Source organism: Podarcis vaucheri, assembly GCF_965113315.1.
Source record: "Podarcis vaucheri genome assembly, chromosome: 10".
NCBI lineage: Eukaryota > Metazoa > Chordata > Lepidosauria > Squamata > Lacertidae > Podarcis > Podarcis vaucheri.
The window spans coordinates 46,897,742-46,914,440 of NC_138748.1; the positions used below are offsets into that span (position 1 = coordinate 46,897,742).

Here is a 16,699-nt window from a genome sequence, read left to right on the forward strand (position 1 = left end):
GTCTTCAAAGACATACAGTACAGCTCCAAAACCTGACCCACATATGTCCTGCTTTTTAATTTATGGGAAGCACTAAGATGGACTAGTCAGCAGCTAGCCATAAATCTTTCCTCTTGGCTAAGCCATGTAGACAGGAGGGTTGGGATGCATGACTTGAACAAGATTCCAGCCCACTACTCCTCTTGTGTCTGCTACACACACATGATCGTGGTTCAGAAACTTACAGAGATACATTGAGGCGATATCCAACTACTAGGAGACTCACTGCACAAGAGGCACAAAATCATACAACATATCTTCTATACTGCAAACATTCCACCTTGCATGATAGTGCTTTGAGTTGTGGGTGCCAGCATTTGTGAACACCAGATTCCCCTTGATTCCTGAGTCTGATAGGTGTTAGAATTTAATCAAGGCTTGGAGTGATACAATTAGCTGCCAGATTTAGCAAAGTGTAAAATATAGGCCAAACTAAAATACAGGCCAAACTTCCATGTTCATGAAATCAGTCATTAACCAAAGACCAAGGGAAGGTAATGGGCCATTAGGAAAGCCAGACAGAGGGGACCCTGCCAAACGGCCCTTGGGAGATGCCCCAACTCCAGGTCTGAGTTAGTTAGCAGAACAAAGGCCAGAGTTTGAAGGAGAGCAGTTGCTTAGGATTACAGTTGGCTGGGATGTGTCCACTCAGTTTAAAAGTTTTATCTAAATGCTATTGTGTTAACACCTAGGGCCATGCAGGCAAGGCTTAATTCAAAGATGTACTGGTGAAGTGCATCCATCCCTCTGCAAAATCTTGTGCAGGCATAGCCGCCTTCCGTATCCACCACCTCCCACATTCCTTCCCCTGTCCATCCATCTCTGGCCTTGAAAGAAGGAGAATGGAATTCCTCAAGGCAGCTAATGACTTGGCTTTGGCCCCTGGCTTGCCGGTTTCAGCTCCCGCTTAATCAAGTGGCATGTGAGGCACGACAGGAAGCTCTGGAATGCAGGGCAGGAACTGACCCGGTAATCCCATGGGAAGTCAGGCCTGCCTTAATGATTCTTGTAAAATAAGCAGCAAGGATTTAGCACCAGAAATCTCTTTGGGCCAATACCCCTTCTGAAATGCTATTTGACACTGTCTGTGACTAAGGGCTGCTCCAAATGACTTATTTGTTGAGCATTTATTTACTGAGCATGTGTCCTGATTTGCTTGCACAAAGCTTATGTGGAGGTTACACAATGTCTGGTCTCTACTGAGAATTCATTCTGAAAGATCCAGCAATGTAAAGTACAATATTAAAAACACTTTAAAACAAATTACAACCACCACTAGACTGGAAGTCTTAAAAATATGTCTCTCTAGCATCAAAGGCCAGGATCAAAAGCAGCCTATGAACATTCATCCTAATTTGTTTATTGAGTCCTTGTACATCTGCCTGCTAAACATTCATTCATTTCACACTGTTCAATGCAGTTCCCCATTACTTTCCTAACTGCAAAACTCTGTTTCTTTTCTTAACTGTATCTGTTGCACTAGGAAGATAGAACACTTTAATCTACTGCAAATGGACAACCCTAAATTCCTCAGCATGTATTTAAATCAATCCTACAAAATTCTGACAGTCTATAGGTGCCCTAAGCTATACTGGGATGGTGAGGTGGGGGGAGATGCATATTCCACAAGGCCTGCTGGGGATCATGTATAATGGCTGGAGAATGTACAAAATTCAGCCTAGATGCGCACATTCCCCATAGCCTTATGAACACAGTGTATGTTGGCCAGTTAATGTGTACAATTCCCTCTTCATGGAAATAGTATGTGCACATGTTCCATGAGGCTTGGTGAACGTATACATTTGATCATGTGTATTGTCAGTTTTATTTTGGACAAGAGCACAATGGGTATACCAGGTGGTCTCTACGTTCACCTTGGTTGTATTGAAAGTATTGAAAACATTTCTATCAGCATGCTTTCTGCTAAGAGAATAAAAAATACCCTTGAGAAACCCATTTGAAATGAGAGCTTCATCAGCAAAAGTCTTTCCTTCAATAAATTTCTGAGTGAAACCTGAGATGCAGCCTAAGGAAGGCTTTTTTATTGGACAAGTCTTCACCAGCTAGGCCCCAGTAGAAACTGGTCAGCGAAGATATATTGCCAGAACTCACCACAAATGCCTCCCTTGTTCTCTTATAATGGCAATGGTGCTCACCTGAGAGGTGCCAGAACCTAGTTCCGGTGAGTTCTGGCTGGAAAAAAACACCCTAGCTTTTTGTAAGATCAACTCATGGAGGATAAGGCTACCAGGGAGTACTAAACATGATGTAGTAACATACTTCCCATCCACACAAACATCAATTTTATTTATGTCTGAAATTGCATTGAGGACTCTTGTCAGAGAGCTCCTTCTTAGATTGTGGCCCAACCAGGCCAAGCCTTGACACCAATCCTAGCCTGAAGCAGGAACTGCATTTCTGCGTCAGTTTTTCATGGTGGGCTTTGTGACGGTTGTGGGATTTTGCTGTCTCCTGGTTTTGGGCTCCTTTTATGGAGGTCTTAGTCTTAATCCTTAATCCCTCCAACTAAATTTATCAGCTGTTGATTCTAGCCAAGAGTTAAGCTAAATTAAACTTTGGAATTCCATGTAGAGTGTATCAGATGCACTTGAGTTAAGGGGAGGTGGAGCTGCAACCCAGCGAGTGTCCTAATTACAAGCTGCCAGGGGAGCCATCCTTCACACCAGAGGCTTCTTTCTCACCTCTTCAAGCCTGTTACAGTTTTGGTGGCTTTGACATGACGGAAAAATGATCCAGGGGTGCAGTGTGCCAATCAAAACACCTACTGTCCAGCAGGTGTGTCTGAGTATCGTGTCTGGACATGCACATGCCAGGCATGGAATGCAAGGTTTGATCTGTCTCTGCATGTTTGCATGTGCGACACTGTGATCTAACGACAAATTTGTGGTCTTTGATAGCAAGTGTGCATGCATGAGAAAAATGTAAGAGAAATCATTTTATATGCGACAGCCGCTGCCTGGTTATTAATTGCATTGAACTGGAAAGGGGGGGAAGTACCAACAGTAAGGGAATGGCAGAATAAGTTATTAGACTATGCAGAAATGGCTCGATTGACAAAAAGATTAGGGGGAAATACAAAACAGTCATTCATGCAAAAATGGGAGATGTTCAAGAAAAACCTACAAAAATACAATAACGACATAACATCTATGGCAGCATTTGAATGACCCTTGTGTAAATTAAATATTATGAAATAAGGAAAAATGGTACGGTGTGTTATAAGAAAGTATTAGAAAATATAGTAAGAGTAAGGTAAGAAGTATAAGTACATTCAATGTTGTAAATGTAACTTACATCGGGAAATGACGGGAAGTCTATTTTGACATAATTTAGTTTATTGGATTTTACTTTGGTTTATTTTTGTCTAGTTAGAAAGTATAAGAAAAGAGCACGTATAAGTACAAGTTTAAATCAATATTTAATGGTATAATTATTTAATGGTATAATTATTTAATGGTATAATTATTTAATGGTATAATTATTTATTTTTACTAATATTATTATTAGTTTTACCTTTTCTGTGTACATGTATTTAAGATTGTGTATGATATCCTTGGATGTCAATTAATAATAAAAAAATAAGAAAGATGATGCCTGTGCCCTTTCCCATAATTTACTCAGATGTAGTCTCTCACACACTTATCCTCTGCTATCCAAAGCCATTTCTCACATTAGACAGGGGCAAAGCTGGATCAATAGGAAACTGCAGGCAGATACGCAGATTAATGTCCTTGTGTTGTACATGTGTTAGATGCAGTGCTATTTTTCTACGAAAAGAGGTGCCAGAACTCACCATGAATGCCTCCCTTGTTCTCTTATAAAGGCAATGGTCCCCGCCTGAGAGGTGCCAGAACTGAGTTCTGACTGGGGGAAAAGCCTTGGTTAGATGAAATGTGTTTGTCACATTCATACATTTTGTATTTAGATCTGCGCTTAAAACAGGCACAGACCTGAAAGTGTAATGCAAAAAAGTGGCCCCGACATGTGAGCATATGTGGACACAAACACCTGACTTCCAGTGCATGCAGCAAAACATCTTTCCCCTTCCCTCAGAAGGGATTCGCAGAAGGGATTCCCTCAGAAGGGATTCGCGGGAAAATTAATGGAGGCTTGAAATCTGTGCATTGAAATGCTCTGCTTCTGAAACTAGAAATCACCAGTTATGACTCTTTTCCTCTTAAGAGCAACAGTGAATTCCAAGCATATGTGAAATTGCTTAATTTTCAACAAGGATTGAGGATAGAAAAGGATTTGTGAGATATTAAGTGGGGAATGTATTTCTAATATCTGAGGGAGGTGGTCTGGGGCTCCTGGAAAGGATGAGGAAGTGTGCAGACATATGCCTTCTGAACTTTTGATATACTGACCACATGAGGACTAAAAACTTATTTTATTTTTGAAAAAAGGCTGGTAAAATATATTAGTAGATTCTCCAATGGATTGCTTCTCTGTGCACTGAATTTTGGCTCTGCAGATGTATATTTTTCCATATTAAACAACTGATTTTTTTTTCAATTTAATACTGTAATTTATTCCATGAGTCCAATAAAAATTGAAAAATAGTTTATGACATTTTGGGCTAAGAGCTCTCACCCCTACTTTTAATTGTTGGAGTGGCCAGGGCAACCCAGCCAGATGGGATGGGTGTTGGTGTTGTTGTTGTTCAAAGGAATTAAATATTAAAAGGCAGCCCTTCTGCCCTTCTCTCTTTTTCCCTCTCAGTCTAATTTGGCCCTTAACAATGATCCAAAAGGGTGACTCCCAGCTTGCACTCTACCCTGCTCCACGCTGAGGTGAGAACTGCAGAAAAGCTGTAGAGTTCTTTATTATTATTATTACTATTTATTAATATTACAATAATTAGTTAAATTAAGTAAATCACCTGTTCTCGAAAATCAGTGGCAGGGGCCATCAAGAATAAATCAGATCACCTGGTTTCAAAGACTTTGCTTCCACCTGTAGCTACCCTCCTGATCTGCCTCTGAAGGGTGGCCAAGCTGGGCTTTCGTCAGAGCCCCAAGACCAGCAGAGGGCCCACGGTCCTAATCATAATACTACCTTTCCCACTTTGCACAGAATGTCCCAGATAATCAGATGCAGCCTAGGAGAATTCCCAGTTTGTATATCCTGCCTTTTCCATGGTAAGGGTCACATTGAGGGAGTTATGCCAGAGCCCCCCCCCCCCATGCTAGTCACAGGTCAGTAAATGGCTTCAGCAGAAGCACTGGTGCCTGGTCTTGTGGCGCTGTTCTGTTTATTATCTCCTCTCCTCCAGGCAAGAGTTCTTACATAGTCTCAATGGTTCTTCCCCCCTACTAATTGTTTCCCAGTGACTGCTGTGATATGGAGAGATTTCTACTGGAATGGACTCATCTCACATTCTGCAAAGCACATATATTTCTTTTGTGGGGACTTCAGTGCTTGAATTGGAGCAGTCTCAGCGGGTCTTTTGCAACCATTAGGTTTAGAGTTGGAAGACAGTTTTCTAACGTTGCGTAATTCCATGGATAGTAAATAAAATCAGCAAGGGAACTAACATTTTTAGAATTTGCATATGCATTATGCTTACCTGAGCAAACGTGAAGGTGATGCCACTGACCACATAGTGATCTCACTATCATCATTATTTTTTAATGGAATACCTTTAAAATGCTAGAAAGAACTGAGAACGATCATTTCCTGGGATCAATGTCCCAATACGCACTAACTGAACCTGCATCACTAACTGAAACAGCATATTTGACTGGAGAATTGCTGGGTGAGAAGAGGTTCGACAGTGGAATTTGCTGCCAAGGAGTGTGGTGGAGTCTCCTTCTTTGGAGGTCTTTAAGCAGAGGCTTGACAACCATATGTCAGGAGTGCTCTGATGGTGTTTCCTGCTTGGCAGGGGGTTGGACTCGATGGCCCTTGTGGTCTCTTCCAACTCTATGATTCTATGATTCTATGATTGAAATGGTTTTCTAGACTGAGTAGTGACCTCCAAAAGAAACTCTATGGCCTCAATAGACCAGCAATTGGAGAATGGAGGAACCTCCTCTCCTTAGCCAGAAATGCAGGTGAAATGTCTATCTCTGAAAATAGGATGTGCTAACTGGTCATTCAGATTTACCCCAAAAAAGTAATAAATTGTGTCCATAAAGCAAAAAAAGAATCAGGAGGGGGAGAAGGCCTTTTGGATAGTGCTTACTTTTCTTTTGCTAGAGTCTACATGTGAAGCTTGAGAGGGATTAGGAGTGTGAGTAACTTGAGAGCAAAATGACCAGCCTGTCCACTGAAACAGATGCCTCTCCATCCAATAAGCAGAAATATATTTTGCACTAGGCTGATTGAGTCCCTTGGGCAATTGGGACATGTGCAGTGTAATTCTGTGTATCTCAATATTCCACTGCATTCAGTGGGGCTGTTGTGGTCTGGAGGCAATACAGTGGTACCTCGGGTTACATACACTTCAGGTTACATACGCTTCAGGTTACAGACTCCACTAACCCAGAAATAGTGCTTCAGGTTAATAACTTTGCTTCAGGATGAGAACAGAAATCGTGCTCCGGCGGGGCGGCAGTAGTGGGAGGCCCCATTAGCTAAAGTGGTGCTTCAGGTTAAGAGCAGTTTCAGGTTAAGTACGGACCTCCAGAACAAATTAAGTACCGTATTTTTCGCTCTATAACACGCACCCGACCTTAACACGCACATAGTTTTTAGAAGAGGAAAATCCGTAGGCATGCCACCCGTAGGCATTTCCTCCGTAAGACGCACAGACATTTCCCCTTACTTTCTAGGAGGAAAAAAGTGAGTGTTATGGTGCAAAAAATACGGTACTTAACCCGAGGTACCACTGTAGTGGACTGTATGAGGACCCATAAACTGAGGCTGGAACTCAACAAGGTGGAGGCACTTTGGGGTTGTGATTCTCAGAACTAGGAATTGGTTTGGCAGAGTTGCACACATTTTGAGCAGACACTCCAAGCTTGGCAGTAGTTCTCAATCCAGCTTTGTCATAGGAGACCCAAGTGGTGTTAGTGGTAGTGTGCTTATTTCTAACTATAGTCTGCTCACAAACTACAGCCATTCCTGGACAGAGATAGCCCAGACACGATAATCCATGCCTGATGACTTGATTACTGAAATGGTCCCTGCTACATGGGGCTGCCCTTGAAGATGGCCCAGAAACTACAACTGGTGCAGCCGGAATGCTGAGCAGTTCATTCTGCTAGAATCACGTAACACCGATTCTGAAGGATCTGCACTGTCTGCCTTCATTTTTCCAGGCTCAGTTCATTATCTCAGGTACCTGGTACCTGATCCAGCTGCTGTTTGCCTGGAATTGCTAGTGATTGGACCTAGCATGCATTCTGCCACTGAGCTATGTGGACCCTCTCTTTATGGTTAGGGATAGTTCGTAATTATGAGCTGTCCATTTCTTTTAGAAAAACTGTAGAATTGTCCATCAATTTATTTGAGGTGAAAAGCATCAACTTATGAAGAGGAGACATCTATTCATCATCAGCTAGGCATATTTTGACATCCTACTCCCTTCCCAATTTCCCTCCTTAATTGGTCATACCAATAGTCATATACCAAGTCTGGCTTGTTGCTCATTTGGTTGCCAATGTTTGTGGTTTCAGACTGACCCAGGGCTGTATGAAGGCCATGCAAAATAAACATTCTAAAATGCATGTCATGCAGTCCACACTCCTGTGACATCAATGGCATCACAATTGCTCTGGGTGTCCAGTTCTGGTCCTGCAGAGGAGCCCACAGGGCAAGGCAGTTCCATTGTTGCAGCACCAACGAGAGCTCCTCGTTAGCAACCTGCTCTGGCAAGGATTAGAAGTCATCTGAGGTATTTTGAACCTCTGTCTCCAGTCCACCTCTCTTGGGCTTCACCCACTGTTAAAGAAATAGACTCTCTTAAAGGGCCAACTCTCTGGCATGAAGATGGGCACTTCTCCGATGCTCCATGACCTGCCTGGTGCACTCCCAGTCCCATTAGACTGGCAAGGTAATGTAGGAGGCACTCAGTTCTTTGGATCTGGAAAAAAGGCACCCAGAAAGGTCCGGGTAGGGTTCAATGGGCCTTGGTAAGGTAGGATTTGGTTCAATGAACTTGTGCCTGCCGGCTTCAGGTTCTGTCTTCCCCTGATCACCAGTATTAGATATAACCTGAAATGTGGGGTAGCTGCTCTGTTGGTGATACTGAGCTTCTGACTCAGTGCTGGACTCTGGGGCAGTAGCTATAGGTGGGCTGAAGGAACACTGCTTACCTAATTTCCCATCACCACTGTTGGTGTGATGCACTGTCCAATCAAGGAGAAGGGGAGAATAAATCTCATTGCCAGATTTGTTCTGTTGGTGAGTTTGCACCACACCATCCACACTGCTGCCTAGCCCCTCACCTTCCCACTACACCACAAGGACGGCCACCCTGTCCAACCAACTGCTACTGCTCTGGGGTCATGACAGTGGACTGATAGCTGCTGCTACTCTTACTATTAGTCATATCTTTGGAACCAACAATGGAAACCACTAGCACCAATAATTGTATGTCATAAAGAAAGTAGTTTAGAAAACAAGATGGATTGATCCTTTATTAGGATAAACTTGCAATTACAGTGAAAGCAACTGCATGATTAGAGCAGGAATGCTTCTTAAGGAGGCAAAATTGCATGTTGTAATAACAGGCGCATCGTTTTCTGTCCCTGTCAAAAGGTACAACAAAGGGGTGAAAAAATAAAGAAAAAGAATTGCATATCTGATTTTTTGCATGGACACTCAAAGAATATGGAGATTTCATATCACAGAAGACGCCCGCTAGTGCTTTCTGCCAGAGGAACTAAGTAATTCACTACTGAGAAATCTACAGAAGACTGAAGCACATCAAAGCATCATTATTGTAATGCAAAAAAGCAGCAAGATAGTCCAAATCTGCCAGGGCTTTTCTGAATTAACCTTATGTAATGATCCTATTTTCTCTCCATTATTTAAAAGGCATACTCTGCCGAGCCCATTTTGCATCAGCCATTCTCTGCCTTACAAAGATCTGTTGGCCCATCAGCACTCAAGGGGAAAAATCACTAGTTTTCCAAACTCTACATATGTATTTCCCTGCTGGAGATTTTTCACATACACCTTAGGGTTGTTGTTGTTGTTTTTTAAAGAGGGTCCCTTGTTTCTGGAGTTGCAATAGGAGCATGGGAAGCTGCCTTGTACTGGGCCAGACCAGTGGTCCATCTGGCTCAGTTTTGTCTACACTGACTGGCAGCAGCTCACCAGGGTTTCAGGCAGGCAGTGCTTCCAAGCTCTACCTGGAGATGCCAAGAATTGGACCTGGGACCTCCTGCTACTGAGCTCCACCCCTTTTCAAAGGTGATAATGTGATGTCTCCAGGAAGGCCAGACATTTTGCAATCCAATTAGCATGATTCCAGACTTGCTGCTGTTTGGAAAGCATGCATGGAATCAACTAGTGCTGCCAGAAAGGCTCTCTGATCTCGGGCTATGGAAGGAATTTGGAGGGACTCATAACAACCTACCTCAAAGAGGAGAGCTTTATAGCCCCAAAATCTGGGTTAGGTTCTTGCAAGGTTTACTGAGACAATGTGTGCAAATGGCTTTGAGCATTCTCAAGTGTGGCATATATGCTAAACAGGATTGACAACTTGAATAATATAGGGGGTGGGCAGATAAGCCCCGCCCCACATAATCACAAGGCGCAGTGCATGCACACCATTTGAATGGCAATGCTGATGCACTTTGGGGGAGCCTGGCCACCTCAAATATTTTATTGAGGGGGCCAAAGGGACCTCGGGCCCTAGGAGTTGGCTCCTATAATGCTAAATATAATGTTTTAGTAACCATCAGCTTAGGCAGGATGCAAAGCAGTGAACGGCCAAAGGATGCTAGACCAGCACCACAGCTGCCAAGGAACCACAGATGGTTGAGAGAGCCACAGAGCTAGACCTAGTGCAACCCCTAATACACCTTCTCTGCTGCTTTTGGCATTCAGTGGATCCGCAAGAAGGATGGATTAAGACTTCCAAAAATAACACAATGGAGAATGATCACACTGGGGAGGGGCGTTCTTTCTAAATCTCAGTTGTGTCCTGGCAATAAGCTCCTCCTCTGCATGAACAGGTCATTTTCATCCAGTAGACTACAGTGGTACCCCGCGTTAAGTACTTAATTCGTTCCGGAGGTCCGTTCTTAACCCGAAACTGTTCTTAACCTGAAGCACCACTTTAGCTAATGGGGCCTCCTGCTGCTGCTGCACCGCCAGAGCACGATTTCTGTTCTCATCCTGAAGCAAAGTTCTTAACTCGAGGGACTATTTCTGGGTTAGCAGAGTCTGTAACCTGAAGCGTCTGTAACCTGAAGTGTATGTAACCCGAGGTACCACTGTATTTGCATCCAGTGAAGCTGGTTCATTAAAGCAAACGGGGTTTTGTCTACCAACCTTAGTCTCTCCTCACCCACCTGCTTGCCTTCTTAGTTACAACTAGTCCTGTGGCACAATGGGTCAATGCCTCTGGCTGTTAACCAGAAGGTTGGTGGTTTGAGCCCACCCGGGGATTGCTGTGGGCAGCATTCCTACACCAGATGACCCTCGGGAGTCCCCTCCAACTCTACAATTCTACGAGTCTATGGACTAGTCCGGGATTGGTGGGTGACATTGGTTGTAGGCTTCCTACTCTTTCTTCAGTGTTGCCCTTGTAGAACTCATGAGAGAAGAGGATAAGAACAAACCTAGAAGTAGCTGGTTCTTGCTCCACCTACCCTTGACCTCCGTGCTTTCTGCACAATCATTTACAATGGGCACCAGTCATCACTGTTTGCATCACTTCTGTTCCAGCGCCAGCTGTCATATGACTTCCTTGCAGTGCTCCCAAGTGTTTGGTGGGAGGGCACAGCAAGGAGGATGGGCTAACAATCGCACGGCTGAGCCCAAGTAGCATGCCCTTGTTGCAAAACCTGCTGCACGCTTGGCTGATATAGCCCACTTTCTTGAGCCTGTCACTTAAGGGGGGGGGAACTGTTGACCAGTGAAATATTGCTAAGGTGCATTGCCAGCTGACGGAATCCTCACTCATTGCCTCATGCTAGTTTTAGACTTTCTTAGCCAGCACTTTTCACTTGGGATGTTGGCAGGAAATCCCCCGGATCAAAATTCTGGGATCAGAGCTATGATGTTCTCCTTAGTGCAGCTCCAGCCATCTCCTGTAGAAGCACCAGGATTTTAAAGGCTGCAGTCATGGTCAAATGCATTTGCACTGCTCAAGGTGGCTTACAGCATTTTTAAGAGATATAAAATGAATGCATTAAAAAAAACCACAGAATATTTGTAAACATCTATAATCAATCCAATTTTGCTTTGTACTATGAATAGCATTTGGGACCAAACGAATGTTTTGCAAGTTATGCTCCCTGTTCCACATAACTGGTAATGAGGGTATGTACCACTTTCGAATGTTGCAAGTTCCTTTTGATTTAATTTCTCTTTTTTTAAATAAAAAAATATTAATTTTCACCAAAAGAAAAATAGATAAACATTTCCACTTTACAAATTTTCTCGTTTTTTGGACTTCCACCAGCCATTCTGACAATCATCCGAATTAAACTTTTTAGTTACACATTTCCTACATTTCCTATCGCCTTTTAACAAACCCATTCACACCTGTTTTTCTTTCTTACACTATTTCTTAAGTTTTTACAGAGCTTCCTTGAATGCTGCAAACGTTATTTCATTATCACTTAAACCTCCCCAATACTCGACTAGTTTTCCCCAGTCCTCAATAAACTTTTGATCTCGTTGGTATCTGGCCTTCCCTGTCATTTTATCAAGTTCTGCATAGTCCATCAGCTTCATTCTCCACTCCTCCAAAGTAGGTACTTGTTCCTGTTTCCATCTCTGGGCCATTAATATTCTTGCCGCTGTTACTGCATACTGGAAAAGTTTACAGCCCTTTCTGTTTATTTCATTTCCTATGATTTAATTTCTCAAAGCTTCTGGTGTTTGTTTTCTCTTACTCTTATTTAAGATGCAGGTGGCCATGATATGCATATTCACAAATACCTAGTTTTCAAAGGAACTTGAATTGGTCAGTACTCCTGTAGCCAATCTGGTGCCCTCCGGATGTTTCAGACTACAACTGTGTAGCTCTGCTGGCTGGGACTGATGGGAATTGTAGAAATCTACAGAAGCACATCAAAGCATCATTACTGTAATGTGAAAAAGCAGCAAGATAGTCCAAATCGGCCAGCACTTCTCAGAATTAATGTTATGTGATGATCTTATTTCCTCTCCATTATTTAAAGGGCATACTCTGCCAAGCCCATTTTGCATCGGCCATTCTCTTCCTTACAAAGATGGTGTTGACCCATAAGCTCTGCTGGCTGGGGATGAAGGGAGTTGTAGTTCAAAACATCTGGAAGGCACCAGGCCTATGCTAACTCTTTGACTGAAGATGCCATTAGCTGCCACTATGAAGCTGATCAATCCAGGTGATGGCAGTTGCATTCAGCAAACCTAAAAGGGTTGTGACAGATATTGTTATGAGTTGGGGGGGGGGGGGTTGGCCGCATGCCAGAATCCCTTCTGTGGGGATTCAGTTGCTGAATTAGCCAGCCAAGGGCCATAATGGCCCCCTAAGTTTGGGTCTTTAAGGTAACAAAGGAAGTAGCCCTGTGTCAGAGGGCAAATGGGTGGGCCTCCCTCCCTCAACTGTCTGGTAGTTAGAATGACAAAGAGTCAGAGTTGAGGTGTGTGAGCTAGAAGTAAGAAGCCTGCAGCTGGTTGGGTAGCTGAGAGATGGAGTCATGCCTGATTTCTGCTTGAATCCAAGGCTGTGGCTATGGGAGAAGCAAGAGCTTCTTGGGGTGTTAATGCTGCGAGCATTATTCCTCCATCGCAGGCTATTTATATGCTAGCCATATATCACAAAGACTCCACTGTACCTCATTCCAAAGGAAACCCTGGGGAAATGCCCGGAACCCCTGGAATCTCGCACCACTCAAGGATTGGGGTGGCATGAAATAATTTATTCCACTTTACACTAGCATCTGATCTTGTGCGCACACTTCATAATCCAGCTCTTCTGTCCTTGAGGAATATATCGTATTTTTTGCTCTATAAGACTCACTTTTTCCCTTCTAAAAAGTAAGGGGAAATGTGTGTGCGTCTTATGGAGCGAATGCAGGCTGTGCAGCTATCCCAGAAGCCAGAACAGCAAGAGGGATTGCTGCTTTCACTGCGCAACGATCCCTCTTGCTGTTCTGGCTTCTGAGATTCAGAATATTTTTTTCTTGTTTTCCTCCTCCAAAAACTAGGTGCGTCTTGTGGTCTGGTGTGTCTTATAGAGCGAAAAATACAGTACATTCAAAAATTACAGTGAATGCATAGGGAAGGGTAGTCAAACCATGCTTTGCTGTGACTTGAGCTATATGAAGTTCAGTAGTTGGCTGCTGGACAAAGTGATTTTGAACAGATCATGTAAAATAGCAGAGAGGCTTTAATTAATCGTGATCATTTTCTCCATCTCAATTTTGTAGGTTCATTTTATCACTACATGGATATATACATCCAGTGCTTTTTTCTGGGGTGATACAGGGGTACACATATCCCTAAACATTTTGTGAATCTTTGTACTTTTGTCCATTTACTGTATTTATTTTTCCCGATTTGAACTATAAAATGCTGATTTTCTTGAGTCAAAATGAGAGTACTCCTAAACATTTTTGGGGGGTGAGCACTGCATACATCCAGTCAGACCATGGATCCATGGTGTACTGTAGCATTGTCTACCACAAGAACGGGGAGCCTGTGACCCTCCAGATGTAACTAACTAATATATCACACTGACATTGTCATCCCCCCATGAGGTGGCCTCAATATGCTTGATGTAACTGGTCCTCATTAATTAGAAGGCAAAGGAAGTGCAGAAGAACTGGCAGACAGCTCTAATGACCAGTGCAACAGGTTCCCACTTGGTCATAGCAGCATAATAAAGTCCAGCATGGAGGGAGGGGACACTTTTGGCAAAGTTTGCCTATTCATTTTCTCATAGTGCCCATGTCCACCTGTCACAAAAAATGGATGCATGAGAAAATCCCAACCAACTATATTTCCCCCGATTGAAATCTTTTTAATCGTCACTCAGTCTCAAGTAGGCAGGGGGTTAAGCAATGTAGCTGGCTTCTGCTGAGCTAGTTTATCCTGGCCTGGAAACCCCTGCAGCAATAATTACATGGGCTTTTCTAGCCTGGTGTGAATAAAGCCACAGTGGCAATTACACCAAACATCTGGCAGACACATAGCTCCTTTTTGCTTATATAACTGGCTCTTTTCCGTTCATTTATCTTCTCACATAAAAAGCAACCGATAAGCTCCCAAGTTCCTGCACTTCCCTTCCTCAGAAGGAGGCTGGGGAATCATATCTCTCTCTCTCTCTCTCTCTCTCTGTGTGTGTGTGTGTGTGTGTATGTGTGTGTGTGTGTGTGTGTGTGTGTATATATATATATATATATATATATATATATATATATGGACCCCTGGACGCGGTCAAAGGCAACTATGTCAAAGGCAACTATAAGGTTGCAGCGCTCATCTAGCTTTCCGGCCAAGGGAGCCAGTGTTTGTCCACAGACAGCTTTCCGGGTCATGTGGCCAGCATAACTAAACTGCTTCTGGTGCAACAGAACACTGTGACGGAAACTAGAGCGCATGGAAATGCTGTTTACCTTCCCACCACAGCAGTACCTATTTATCTACTTGCACTGGCGTGCTTTCGAACTGCTAGGTTGGCAGGAGCTCAGACAGAGCAACGGGAGCTTAGTGGGGATTCGAACCGCCGACCTTCCAAACGGCAAGCCCAAGAGGCTCAGTGGCTTAGATCACAGAGCCACCCGCACCCCCAATATAGACTTATACTGCACCCCCCAACCAAGTATGCCACCTAATTCCATACATCTTAGAAAATGAAGCAAAGGGGGGGGGCATAAATGGAGACAGATATAATTGGAAACACCCCCTGTGACAGTGTATCCATTTCTCCAAAACAAACTAAAGAAAACCCCCACAACAACAACAACAAAAGGTTCACACAGGCCATGTTTAAAGCATGGAAAGAAAAAGTGGGGAAACAGTCCCCAACCCTATCCCCACTAATTCCCCATGTCCACCACCCACCATTCCACAATGCATTCTAAAGCTTCCAAGTAAAGAAATGGCAAGCCAAAGGTTTTCACCACCTTACAGACTTCTGCAAAAAGGCAATCCTATATTGATACAAGAAAAACAAGTCAAACTAGGAGACACCCAAATACTCTGGCTGACCCATCACCAACTATAGTTCACTGAATGAACCCTAGCTGTTACAAGAGTTATTGACATCCCTACTTTTCACATCAACACCACACTATGGAACATCACCATCAGGTTCACTAACTGTTTCTCATAGATCACCTAACCTATTGATCCTCAGAGGCTGCACCCACACTCAAAACCCCCCTTCTGGGGAAGCTGCATCATCATTCCAGCCAGCACTTGTACAAGATCAAGGCATAAGACAGGACAGAATACTGAGCTGTAAAAGTTTCCCCTTCATACCCTTGAAGCAGCTGCAAAATGGGGAGAATGGTATGCATCCATGCTTAGCAGAATCATAGCAAAATCATAGCACTGTAGAGTTGGAAGGGACCCTGAGGGTGCTTGCAAGCTATCAATGAATTTGTATTTAACAGGCAAAAGGCAAGGGTTATCTGTTTCTTTCCCCCCAGCTATTGATGATATTACAGAATGTTCACAATTGTTTCAACTGCTCAGGGTGAAGGGTCGGTGTCAAAAGTCATACACTGAAAATTTCACATGGGGGGAAAGTTCACAAAAAGAATTGTATGGTGGGGGAAGGCTGGTTTTCCATGTGCTGATTGAGAACAACCCGCCAATGCCTGGGTCAGCACTCTCTGTGATTTAAAATGAATTATGAAAAGGAAGAAACAAATTTCCCATCACAGTAGTGACCCATTGGTGACCTCATATGAACAGCCACATTTCATGATCAGGTTTTGAATCAGATTCCAGGAGGGTAATAAAGCAATAAATCTTTCAGAATATAAAATAGGAAATAAATGCCTAGGAAGAATCATAAGGACTTAAAGGTTGAATCATACATAAAAAGGTAGCAAGAACATAGTCTTACTGGGAAAAGCTCATGTTGAAAAGTGAGCATCATAATCATCCAAGAAAGGATCTTGAGGGAATGGGTCTTGAATGGAAATCCTGTGGGGGAAGATTGATGGAACTTATTCTGATGAAAGTATATTTAGCGGTTGATGATGTTAAATATGCAACCCAGTCCTATGCATGCTTTTTCAGAACTATGTCCAGGTACGCTCATTTGGAATTATTCCAAGGTAAACGTGCCTAGGATTGCAGCCTTACAAGGATTTCAGAAAGACACAATCACATTCCCTCTCTGCTAGGTGTATGGCAAATTATTGGGGTTTTTTCATTGCAGCGGCAGGGCTGTCTATCTGAAGGCAATGCAAACTATCAGCAGGCAGAGGCATGGGTAGTTTGGCAAATACTGTAGGCAGTCTTCACTCTGAGGAGCCAAATCAGATTCTGGGGCTTTTTAATGTGCCAGGTG

General features: G+C 43.3%; 1 protein-coding gene and 1 long non-coding RNA gene across 2 annotated transcripts in view; both read left to right on the top strand.

Moving 5' to 3' along the window:
* The first annotated feature begins 2,810 nt into the window (after positions 1–2,810).
* The window catches only part of PVALB (parvalbumin), a 43,460-nt gene continuing 29,571 nt past the window's right edge, over positions 2,811–16,699 (top strand). The window contains exon 1 of the mRNA XM_082240289.1: positions 2,811–2,835. The gene's annotated coding sequence lies outside the window, so the exon portion shown is untranslated. The remainder of the gene's footprint in view (positions 2,836–16,699) is intronic.
* On the top strand, positions 7,795–9,023 carry LOC309541812. Its single transcript, XR_014223959.1, has 2 exons — positions 7,795–8,059; positions 8,767–9,023. It is a non-coding gene; the product is annotated as an uncharacterized lncRNA (long non-coding RNA).